The following is a 13,326-nucleotide window of genomic DNA, read 5'->3' on the forward strand; positions in this document are numbered from 1 at the left end:
GACAAAAAAGTCATAGTTTAGTATGTCGTCCAAAATGAGACAAAAATGTCATACTTTAGTTTGTCGTCCAAAATGAGACAAAAATGTCATACTTTAGTTTGTCGTCCAAAATGTTATACAAAAGGAAATAAATAAATGATTGACTTGTTTGTGTTTTTATACAATTCCATCATTATTATTATGTAACATAACACATACAAACAAGTGGTTTAATGGTGAAGGCTGGACATAATTGAATTCAAACACATTTGATGAATATGAATGTTTGTGGATGACAGTGTCTCGTCTACCTCGTGTTTCTCTGTTGCTGTTTTGTTTATTCATGTATAATTAATTAGTTATATTTCATATTTCTACTAGGTGATATCTTTATCTTTCCCTGTTTTAAATAAAGGACACTGTTGTTGATGATGATGATGATAATGATGTTGGTGTTGAACTTTAAATACAATTGTTACATTTAATTTCAGATTATATGTCTAATAAAAGTTATTTACATGTCTAAAAACAATGCAATTGCCTATAAATATGGTGTCATCCTTGTGATACACATAATCAGGCTTAAAATGAAAAATCTTATGTCAATTCCATGTTTTGTTTTTTTAATAAATGTTCAATTTAAAATCAAATGTGCAACAATATCAGAACTGCCACTGCCTTATAAGACAATATATAATAATACATTATATGTATAATGATATAATAAAAGCAGCAAAATTCATGACAGATGACATATCACAACAATAATAAATATAAAAGTCAGTGAGATTGACATTGTGTATATAACCTACATACAAGTACTTCAATGTAAAAGTGTTTTATATTAAATGTTGTGTACATATTTTCTTCGCCTCTGTTTCTTTCACATCTGCAGTTCACATAAGGGCCTGTTTGTTCCCGTCCTGCCTGTGTGTGTGTGTGTGTGTGTTCCCTCATTCATGCCAATACTGAGCCAAGGGCCCATCTGGCTCCTATGAGGGCCGCTGCTTCACGGTGCCTCAGCCTGATTCATGGTCAGTGGACAGCCTCAGCTGCTATCCCACCTCCGTTTTACATCCCGTACACTGCAGCGCTCCAAGAATCACTGTGTTTACCTCCCAGCTCCAACCACGCTCCCGCTGACAGACGAGCTCTGAGGAGACGCTATATTTCTCCATAAGTGGATTCCTTCAGGAAAGGTTGGCCGTCACTTGCTTCTGCCTTCTCCTTCCATCTGTTTAAGAAATCCTCGCTTGTTCTGGAGCTGGGAGAAATTCTGCAAAGTCAATTGTGTTTTTTACCAACTTTACCTAAAAAATATACCACAAATAACGTCCTATTTCTTCCTTCTTCTTCCTTCATTCTGCATCTTAATCACGCTTCCTTTCATTTGTCTCGTCAGCTTTCACACTCACCAACATGACGTAACCACAAACACAGTGCGGCCATAGTTTGTCCTCAGACTCTCAGCCAAACCTCACTTGCCGATGTAAAGCAGATTCTATTGCACGGAGCACGAAGTCTCATATATGCACTCGTGGTGTACACCACAGCGTCCAAATCATCCATCACTCTTTTGATTATAAGAATATAATATAATAATAACGTAATTCAACATATTTGGCCTGAAAATAGAAATGTCCTAATTTAAAGACACAGTTACATAATGGCAGTGTGTTATGTTTCACATGAATCACATGCTCAGCTACAACAGTGTAAGTCATGATGGAGAGCGCTCTCCCCCGCCCTAATCTGTGGGCATAAAAGCTGAATTGTCACACACACACTTATGGACACATACTTTCTGTTCTGAATGGGGCTGAAATTGGTTGTATAGAAAAAGCAGTAATTATATTAATATAGCTCCCAGGGAATGAAACGATCAAACAGAAACGTCTAAATTAAGATGCTTTAAAACTAAAACATAGAATTGAATTCTTGAAGAAACAAGAAAAACAGATTTAAGATCAGCACTCCATAATAACAATAATAATAATAATAATAATAAAAAAAAAATCATAACAAACCAGAGATACTGAGACTGTTGTTTTAATGCAGACACAAATTAACCTTAAACAGGTAGTTCAGGTTTATTATGATGTCACTGATCTGCCCCAGATTCCACACAACAGTGCGGTTTATATATGAAATCGATGTTCGCTGAAGACGACCATGTTTTCAAAATGCTTTGTCGCTTTTTTGAGTCACTTTGTAAACTGTTGAAGTTTAATCCCTGAACCAAAAACAGCAATTTTACATTTCAGTGACTTCAGAGTTTGAAATCTTTCATTCAGATTTTTCCTGAGGCTGCAGCAGAAGAACAGCCTCGTGTCCTCATGAGCTACAAACACGTGCTTCCTCGGTGGACTTTGGTGCAGAGGTGTGAGCAGTACAGTGATAACGCTGCAAACATATTTTTAATGCATTGTCGACTCCGGACGTCTTTTCACCTTTTCTTTCGATGGTGCTCCCACTACAGTTTCACACATCACTGTACACATCTATCCATCCATTGTCTACAACTATGTGCATTTGTTTTCAATGGATCTGGTGAACAGAAGCCGCGGACCTACGTCCATGCCAGTCTGTCTTTTATGTGTTTGTCAATTCTCTGCAAATGTGGGAAACAACCAGGAAGTGTTAAGGCAGCAACAATAAGTGGCAGAACAGGGTTCCAGGGCGCAGGAGTGAAGCTGAGCAGATGAGAACAGACACAACAGGATACTTGTACTTGTAACAGCACCACTGATGGTTGTCAGACTCCACAGTCTGACAGTAGTGTACATGTGACAGGGCGGATCATTTAGAGGTGCTGATGATGGAACTGGCTGCAGCTGGTGGAGTTCACACACACACACACACAGAGTCTGGTTTCCATGATTACAGAGCACATTACATTGACTTACATTCATTTTTACTCTAACCCTTAACCATAACTACCACTGACCTAACCCTAACCTTAACCATAACTACCACTGACCTAACACTAACCCTAACCCATAACTACCACTGACCTAACACTAACCCTAACCTTTAACCATAACTACCACTGACCTAACACTCAACCCCTAACCATAACTACTTCACTGACCTAACATTAACCCCTAACCTAACCATAACTACCACTGACCTAACACTAACCCTAACCTTAACCATAACTACCACTGACCTAACCCTAACTATAACTACCACTGACCTAACACTAACCCTAACCATAACTACCACTGACCTAACACTAACCTTAACCATAACTACCACTGACCTACCACTAACCCTGAACTAAAAGCTTAGAAACATACATTATCAAACACATGAGACACGCCCACATGGAGGTTTAATGTGTCAGAGATGATGAAAACCACATGAAACCAGCAGTGACACAGTCTCTGAATCACAGCGTTCTTCCTTTAGCAAAGATGAAGCCGTGGTTTCGTTAGCTGATGATGTTTTTTTCCTAATAATTATGATGAAAATGACGATCACTTTCATTTGGACACTTCACATTAAGTCATGATATAGAGATTCAATGCATCTGTAATTCACCTCAATTTGTGGTTTGAACTATAGTCAGAATGATGCTGTCGATATGGATTTGAATAATAACTAGTCATAATTAAACCATCGATAACTGACACTGGAATTAAAGCTGCTCAGAACTAAACTGAATTATTAATATTTATAATGAGAAATTCCAGTTCATTTTTTTTTCCTTGTCAAAATGTGAGTTTTTAAATTTAATGATGTTATAAACATAAATAACATCGTTCTGACCGTTTCAAAAAATGAAATATGAACAGTTTAAATGATGCCGATATCCGTAATATTAATATATATCCGTAATATTAATATATATCCGTAATATTAATTGTGGCTCATCAAATTGAAACATATTGAAATGATCGTCATAAGAGCTGCATGGAGCTGCAGCATGAATGTGAGTCTGTGGTGAGGAGGCACGGCTTTCCTTGATTTTGAGCTTTAGATCCAAACTGATGAGAAACGATCAGTTTGAGCCGCTGCTCTGCTCGCTCTCTACAATGCATTAAAAAATCTCTCTTACTCTCCCTCTTACTCTCTCCTCACTGAGGCGGAGAAAACAGGATGCCTTTGAAAAGTTAAACAATCATAAATGACAATTAAAAACATTCTCACTTACTTCCACATTCACGCTTTCCAAACCTCCTCCGGCAAAGTCAGCGAACGCCCATGAGCTCCCACATGTGTCCTTTCACATTTCACAGTGTGATTGTGAGCGTGAGCCGTGGACGGTGGCTGTGCATCTTTTAGTGTACAGCCTGCTGGAACTTACTGGAGGAAGCAGAAGAAGAAGGATTTTCAACTGTGTTGAAGAACTTTGAACCGCATACACAAATGTATTCTTCCTGTGGAGGGCAGCATTGCATTGTGCTGCCTGTCGGAGATTATTAGGTGAAGAAGGACGCGACTATGACGATAACATGGTGCAACTACACTCAAGTAAAAAGCTCATGAGCGTACTTCCACATGGGCCGGATACTAGGTTTGTGTGGTCCAGATTTGGCCCGTGAACCATTATTTGGAGACATACTGGCAAAGCTAGTGCACATATGCTCAGAGCCTGGTTGCAAGTAATTCCTCTGAACTTACAGTTCAATGCTGCCATCCACTTTTGATCAGGTCACGTGATCGATTGTTCTTCACCCTTCATCAGTGTCACCAGGTCACCGACCACCGTCTTTCTGATCTTGTCCAATTTCCAAATACTCTTTAAGTATTCTGTTCAATGTGTAATAAATTCATGTGTGACTATATAACACTCTCTTTCTGGTTTTCAATAAACCAGTCCATCTCTTTCCAGTAAGATGTTCAGCAGTCGTGTCTGCAGAAGAGTGTTAAACGACAAGCGGTTGTTGTTTCATTTTAGGACACGTTGAATCCCCGAGGGCTGAAAGTATGTAATGGTGATGTTTTCAATCAGTATTTGAAATTGTAATTGCTAAATAGTCCAAGTGAATGCTCACAATGCAAAGAGTCTCATGTCCATGTAAATCCTAAAGCAGCCTCATCATAAAATCATGCGTCATTTCCTGACGTTTTCTTTTATGTTTCCCAGGGAGAAAAAAAACACACCTAACAGACAGTGACAGGCAGAAGCAGATGAACGGGGTATTGAATGTCTATCATCAGCTGGAGATGAAGTCAAAATAAAAAAAAATGATATGAATTATTGCTGCGCTTGGCTTTAAAGTGAGGCATGAGTAAACTCATTGCAGACAGACGTAAATCCACATGAGTGAGCTTTTTGCCGACAGATGTCTCTATGTTGGTCCAGATGACTGTCAGGAGAGATTAAACAGAAGTGCAACCCTGCCAAGAAAGTGGGTTTTAACCTCCAGTGTTTTCCTGTTTGTGCTCGCAATCAGGGCTCAATGGCACGACCTGGTCGCGTTAAAATTGCTTGTGGCATGTTATTGCATCGCAATATTAACATTGTTCCCCTAAAAGAGCGGTGCTGCACAGCAGAGATCCTCTCACCGTTCCACTTCTAACAGTTTGTTTTTGCACACACACGCAGGACATGTGATGTTTGTGGGGGAAAAGTGAGCCCCCACGAGCAGTGCCAGCGGCTCGGCGCTCGTTCCGAACCAGTCGCTTTGCTCTTGTTTTGTTCGCCATCATTTCCCATTTAAATTCCCGTCTGACTTCATTCCTTCGGCCCCTTTTTTCACCCCTGATCTGCGTCACTGTCTGCCAATTGTCTTTTGTCTGTGCAGAGAAACACATGCAAGCTGCAACACACATATTTTACGCAGCGTCCACTGACACACAGGGAAAATGAAAACACTGTTCATATTGTTGTCTGCAGTGCTTTGCGCTCGCTCTCTTCCCTCATCGCTCCCCTATCATGTGATTCTATAAAATAAAAAAAAGAATCAGGGCAGTTCTGCTTTTCCGTTGGATATTTTTACTCGTCGCTCCACCGCTGTCAAAACACTCTCTTGGCAGCTGTGGTTTGTAAAATTGATACTCACACACAAATTCTGTCATTTGAGTATCAATGTGTTTGGGCAGCGCCCTCAGTTTCCTCGTCCACACGGAACAGGAGCTGTGGCGAACTTGGACCAATCACTTCTGACAATGGAGTTTTCTAATGGAAAGAAAGGGTGTCAAATGAACAGTCAAACAAACTCATTTACGAGCTGTCTGTTCGTGTTTCTCACAAGATACGCCTTCATTTATGGCTTCCACAGCAGAACTGTGAGAACCACACAGGGCAACGGCTTATTTAAATTGGCAATGATAAATATTTTTATACCAAAGGAACAGTTTGATTGTGAAGGTTGATACCACCCAGGTAGCAGCTGCTTAGCTCAGCATAAACACTGGAACCAGGAAGGAAGAACTAGCCTAGCCCAGTTTATATGAGAATCAACAGTGGATGGAGATTATTTCTAGGGCAGAGAAGCCGTGTATTTGCCTCCAGTGGCAAATACACGGCTGTGAATGTGGAGACATGTGAGTGGTTTTCAATTCAATTCAATTCATTGTATTTTTATTAGCGTCAAATCCCGACATGCATTATCTCAAGGCAGAAACCAGAAACACTGAGCATCAGTGGAGAGAAAATAATGACAGAACAAAGATGTGCAGCATCTGCCTCGACCGGTTGGGGTGGAAGGAAAAATGGGGGAAAATCTGTCAATAAGTGGGAAGAAAACGTGAAAGAGGGACGTGAGGGTGAGACAGGAGAGTGAGACCAGGAGCAGATATATTAGGACAATTCTGAATCAGTAATAACATATTTATAGAACTACAATGTCATTTATACAAGCAGCAGCAGAGATGTGTTGATGAAAATGATACTGATATCAACTTTAATTATAGTATAATGATGAAAATAATACTACTGTAAGTCGTCATCATCATCATCATAATAATAATAATAATAGCCTTGAAACTGGATCTGGATCCTGCAGCCTGCAAGATGAGGACAGAGAGAGCGACAAAGAGGACAGGACAGAGAAGACACAAACTAGGAAGAGAAAGAACAAGGTTAATGACATGTAATAAAGTCACCACACAATTCCCCCAGGAGGAGGATTTTAAAGTGAATTCTAAACTGTCCGGGGAGCCAGCGCAGAGAAGCTGGAGTGATATGGTCTCTCCTTCTAGTTCCAGTCAGAACTGGTGCTGCAGCATTTTGACTTGTCGGAACATCTTGATCGTAATAAGTTCAGTAATCTAGATGTAACAAAGCGTCCTTTAAAGACAAAATGTTTCTAATCTTCACTATGTTCCACAGCATGGGAAATGTATGCGTGAATCATGTCCTGGTGGAACTGGAAGCCGGTTAACACTCGATCACATCCCATGGCCAAGTGAAAAAGGAGCTGAGTTTGTAACCAGAAGATGCCTGTTCCAAAAATCTGGGGTACCCCTGAGCAAGGTACTCAACACCGATTGACCCCCAGGCGCAGTTGAGTGGCTGCCCACTGCTCCTAATTCTGGGAAGGTTCCTAATAGAGGATGTGTTAATTGTAGAGAGGAATTTCCCTGCGGGGATGAATCAAGTACCAAAAATAAAGAAATGAAGAAATAAATAAGTCACATGACGATTGGTTTACATTCAGCAACTTTAGCTCATTGTTTTGTTTTATTTTGCTCTCTGTTTTGATTCCCTCTCACATTAGCCTGGGTGAACTCAACCAAGTCTGCCAGCTTTGATTTCTCGCAGCAGAAACGTCTGCAACGGAGCTCCAACAAAAAAGGAATTCATCACAAAAGGCTTAACGTGAGAAGCAACGTCCCTGCTTTCTTCTTCTACTTCTTTCAGCTTCTTTGCAGAGTCAGAGAATGTAAAATAGTTGAATTGCTGTCACTAGAAGGAAAAATGCTTTATATCAAATCTCCAGTGTCGCCTGAGTTAAACCACGCCCTGAAATGTTCTCAGATCATTAACTTAACATAACTATCATTATTAGGAAATTCAGTGTGTTAAGATGAAATCCTTTTCAAATGAGAATGATTATTGTATGTTTACAGTGGTCTTTGTTTGTCTGCCACTCTCTCCGTCTCATACGCATTGATCCCGCGTCTCATTCACCCGTCACTCGTCCACCCACTCCCCTCCTCCTTCTCCTGCCACTCCCCCTCCTCAGATTTGCCCTCCCTCTCCTCTGCAGAAGTGTTTTTCCGTCTGAGGGTCCAGAGGTTAAGTTGGCCCCAGCATGTGTTAGTGCTCAGGTCAGCAGCAGCCGGGACCTGCGATGACAGAGTGTGTGAATGCTGGAGAGTGTCAGAGGTTAAATGTCTGTACAGGGGCTTGTACGGCAAGCTGGTGTACAAAGGAGGGGCTTTGAAAAAGCTTCCTAACACCTGGTTCCCTCCTGGACAGAAGAGACATGCTGATATCACGCTCCACACTTGGACATAGTGATGGACAGATGTTAACGCTGTCGCATTTGATCAGAATTTCAAATATCTGTTCAAACATGGGGGGCAAAGTCGGAACCTTAAAGTGTAACTAAAGCCCTAAACCCCTGTCTGTCCAGATCTACTCGTGCACATATAGTTCAATCAATAACGTATTTACAATGCACACAGGGAAAAAACACAGCATTTCCTTACCTTAGTGTGAAGAAGAGGAAGCCAGTTTCTCGTAGTCCGGGTTCGACTAACTTCAACCAGAGCTCCATACACACTGACCCCGAACTGAACATTCTACGGGCACAAGCAGAACATTTAGGGACGTACACCGTAAATGGACTCTTAATGCATTTCCTCTCATTTTCCCTGAATTACTGATATTAACTTTAACAAATGCACAAATTACAATGTGCTGTTTTTAATTCAGTGTGAAAATAAAATGTGTCTCTTAAAAGGAACAACCAACACAATTTAATTTACAGAATCATGAAATCATAATATGAATAAGTCTCACCTGTTAGCTCAGCTGTTAGCCACACCTGAGTGAGACGGCAGATGTTCAGGTGTGCAGGTACACAGGAGGTGTAGATGCACGTCTGCCTCAATAAATGTGTCGTTTCATGATTTTGGTGATTGACAGTCTTCATTCTGATTTACCTGAGTGACACAAATGTACTAAATGAGAGCTAAAAACACAGAGAAGTGAGTAGTTTACAGACTAATGCTCAGAGAAAACAGCAAACAGGTGCTTAAGATATTGTAGAATTAAGTGCACATAGATATAAATGGGTGATCTTTTTGTTAAGGGGCTAAAATCAGCTTCTTGTGTTGCCATTGGCAGCCATTTTGTGTCTCAAGTTGCTTCCTGGCACAGAAATATAACCAGATTTCAGAAAATGCTTGAGAACAATCAACTTTAGTTCAGTGAACTTTAGTCTGGAATTCCATCCAAACGTAGTAAAGCTCGTGTCCACACTGTCAGATGAAGGTAAATTTACTGATGCTTAAAGTTGTTCAACTACTTCCTTAAACTACTCATCATCCTGTTCAGAGCTCACATGAACCCAGCGAGTCTTTGGAGCCAGAACATCTGTGGTAAACCCAAACGGTCACAGGGAGAACACGCGAACACGGGCCAGCTGGTCATCACATTCAAACCCCCACCGTGTTAGTGTGCCAGGGTTTCTCTCTGACCACAAGATCATTTTTGAGTTTATTCAACAAAGAGCCACAGCACACATGGTAGAGTCATACACACACACACACACACACACACACACTCATTTAACACAGTGAGAGTGACAGCAGCAGCTGCTGGCATGAGCGCGAGGTCATGTTGGATGTACATGGAGAGAGAAAAACGAATTCTTTAGCGGGGGGGGCGGGGCGTCTAAGATGCAAGTTAGCAGATCACATGGATGTAAAAGTGTTTCCTACGATGTGTGTCTGTCGTGGACAAAATAAAATGAGCGCTTTACATTCAAAAGTCAAACTGGTCCAGTGGGAGCTAATGTCTCACAGCAGGAGAGTCTCTGAAAACATCAGCTCACACTTACGCACAACATAAACCATAATGAACACGGTAGTTAGACCCCAGAACAGCAAGTGTCCCATGCGGACATGTTATATACGACTTATACACTCGCAAAGGTCGCTGACCTTGTGGTTAGTTGATTAGAAACTTGTGTTAACAAGCTGTTGAACATGTGTACTAACGACGCGGCTGGTATGTCCCTTCATCCATGGATAACGCACATACTGTACATGGTGATATATTCATGCATATGCTTTATCTGCATTTATGGTGATATAACATTTCTATACTGTATGTATACAACAGTAGTTTATGAAATAAGACCAACAACCATGTGTTCACATTTGATTAAATCACCTTTCGTTCTCATTCTACTGGTCAGTTTGCATTTCAGCAGGTCAGATCTGTGTCTTATTATATTATTCATGCATGTTTTATACAGTATGTAAGTGGTGTGTATTTTCTAGACATGATGAATTCTCACAATTGCCATTCATCCATTCACTCACACATTCATAGAGCGCATCTTGTCCCCATGGGATCGAAGGCAAGGTCTTCTAGGCGAAGGACAAACTGCTCTCCCACTGATCCACAGTCGCCTGCTCTATAAAAAACATTTATGTTATTGATGTTTTTACCTCATGTGTTCTTATATTGTACATACACTACACAAAAAGTGCAATAACCATAGTAAATATTTTATTATTATTATTTTTTATTTGTACAGAGTGTATATTAAAAATACATGTTCAAATACAGTGGGTTTATGTATGTGTGTGTGTATATGTGTGTGTGTGTGAGAATGATCTGTTTGACCACTAACAACTGGACTACAGTTTTGCCATTCACTCATTCACACTCATTCACTCATGCATTCATACTGCCTGCTCTCCCTCTGATCCACTGCCACTCACCATATAAACATAGACCATTCACATGTATGTGAACCTCATATGTACATATGATGTACATGTTCTATACATATACGTCAATGATCTGAATTCATACTGGCCTGACGAGCCATTCACCCATTCACTCACGCATCTATCAGGTAATCCAATCCACGACCTTCCAGCCGAAGGACGACCTGCTCTCCCACTGATCCACAGCCGCTCACTATATAAATACAGACCATTTACTTATGTCACAGATAGATAGACAGATAGATAGATAGATAGATAGATAGATAGATAGATAGATGGATAGATAGATAGATAGATAGATAGATAGATGGATAGATAGATAGATAGATAGAGATAGATAGATAGATAGATAGATAGATAGATAGATAGATAGATGGATAGATAGATAGATAGATAGATAGATAGATAGATAGATAGATAGATAGATGGATAGATAGATGGATAGATGGATAGATTGATAGATAGATAGATGGATAGATAGATAGCTAGAGCGAGAGAGTATGGGCGAGTTCATACAGGCCACATGTTTAAACTTTGAGCCAAAACACAAATGAGAAATGGTGCGACTATGATTTTTAAACTGCAAGAAAAGTAAATATTTAAAATAAAATAAATAAAAAATACCTGCAAATTTAATAGACTTGCAAGGTTAGCGATTGCACCTGTGTTGATAGAACGTGAGGTTTTGGGGTTTTTTTCACGTTAAGAAACAGAATAAACGCATGTATTTAGACAAAAATCTGTTTATTTAATTTGGATTTATTTGGACTAAAACTGTGTGTGTGTGTGTGTGTGTGTGTGTGTGTGTGTGTGACCACTGTGGCGATCCAAAACTTTGTCATGATGTGACAGTATGAAAATAGGCCGTGTGGAACTACACTCTGGGGCGTATTAAAGAAATAATAGTCTTTTCAGTGCAGGGGAGGCTTCATTAATAAAAGTGATGTCTCAGCAGCTTTGGAATTTCGCAGGTGTGATTTGTCTTCATCTTTAATGGTATGGACTGATTAAGAAAGCAAACACAGAGTGTGTGTGTGTGTGTGTGTGTGCGTGTGTGTGTGTGTGTGTGTGTGTGTGTGTGTGTGTGTGTGCCGGTGTCCTTTCATTGGCTGAATTATTCAGACTTAGCAAACAGAGTTGACAAGACTATGAGTGATCCTTAACCGTTGTTATTGACTTAGACTTTATTTATATGGAGTGTGTGGTCCAGCTTACACACACACACACACACACACACATGCAGCGCCGCCCATGCAGACACGATTAATCAGAAGAATGTTATAATTAGGGCTTAATACCCTCAGGCTGCATGAACACACACACACACACACACACACACAGAAACAACACTATATGTGAACATGAACATAATGTATGAGTGCATGTGGTGCACACACACACACACACACACAGTGACAGAGGAGGCCCTGTGTGTGTGTGTGTGTGTGTGTGCTGTGTGTAAGCAGGGTGGATGGGTTGCAGAGTTTGGGGTATAAAAGGGCCGTCGTTGCTAAACAAAAGTGAGTTTGTTACAGTAGCCGGGGCAGGCAGGGTATTAATACACACCACTGCAGATGTGAGAGCATTTTTACAGCACGTCTGTTGTGTTCCGTGTCACAATCCAGTGTCTGGTGATTCTCCACACTCTGGCCTGCACTTATTATGGTTGGAGGGTTTCACATGAGCGTCTTCAAAAGTAAAACATTTGTCTCCGACACCAGTTCAATGTGAATCACACATAAAACACAAAGGATCCATTTACTGAGTGGAGAGTGAAGAAAACTGGGGCTATTTTTGGCTTTTTTTTTTTTTTATTATTTTATTATAAATAGTAGAGATAATGCGCTCGTACACATGACGTTCTGTCACATCGCTTTGTCAAATAATACAAATATATAAAAAGGAATAAAAAAAGGCAAGGGCGGGGCTGCTTCACTCGTATATAAAAACAGAGATACGTGTCTGATGGGACGTCACGGGGAGAGAGTTGTTTGTTTGTTGACACATTTGTGACAATAAATGCGTCAAAATCCAATTTCTCTTCTCTGAAAGGTAAAAAAAACCAGAGGTCCCAAGAAACACACATAGAAAATAAAATAAAAAAATATGAAATACACTTTTGGCTTTGTCATTCCTGCTAAAGTTCAGTTTACATCGTTGTTCCCTTGATTTTTAAGTCCTCACAAATGTGGTCCCCCTCATTGCAGCAATATTAACTATGTTTCCTATTTGTTTTGGACCCCAAAAAGCCTCCAAAGGCACATGTGTTCTTCCAGAGTTCCAAACCAGATCCAGAGTCTGAATCCAAAGTGTTTCGCAAAAAACTTCCAGAGGCACATTTGCTGTTTTTTTGTTTTCCCTGTTTTTAATGGCGAGGTCGACTCAGAGATACATGATATTGCACGTGGAGTCGTCCGGGAGGAGAGAGGAGCGCTGCCTTCAGTCCAGAACTCAAGTGTCTCTCGGTCGTGACTTGTGACCTGG

The sequence above is a fragment of the Solea senegalensis genome, linkage group LG8 (genome assembly GCF_019176455.1).
Source record: "Solea senegalensis isolate Sse05_10M linkage group LG8, IFAPA_SoseM_1, whole genome shotgun sequence".
Lineage (NCBI taxonomy): Eukaryota > Metazoa > Chordata > Actinopteri > Pleuronectiformes > Soleidae > Solea > Solea senegalensis.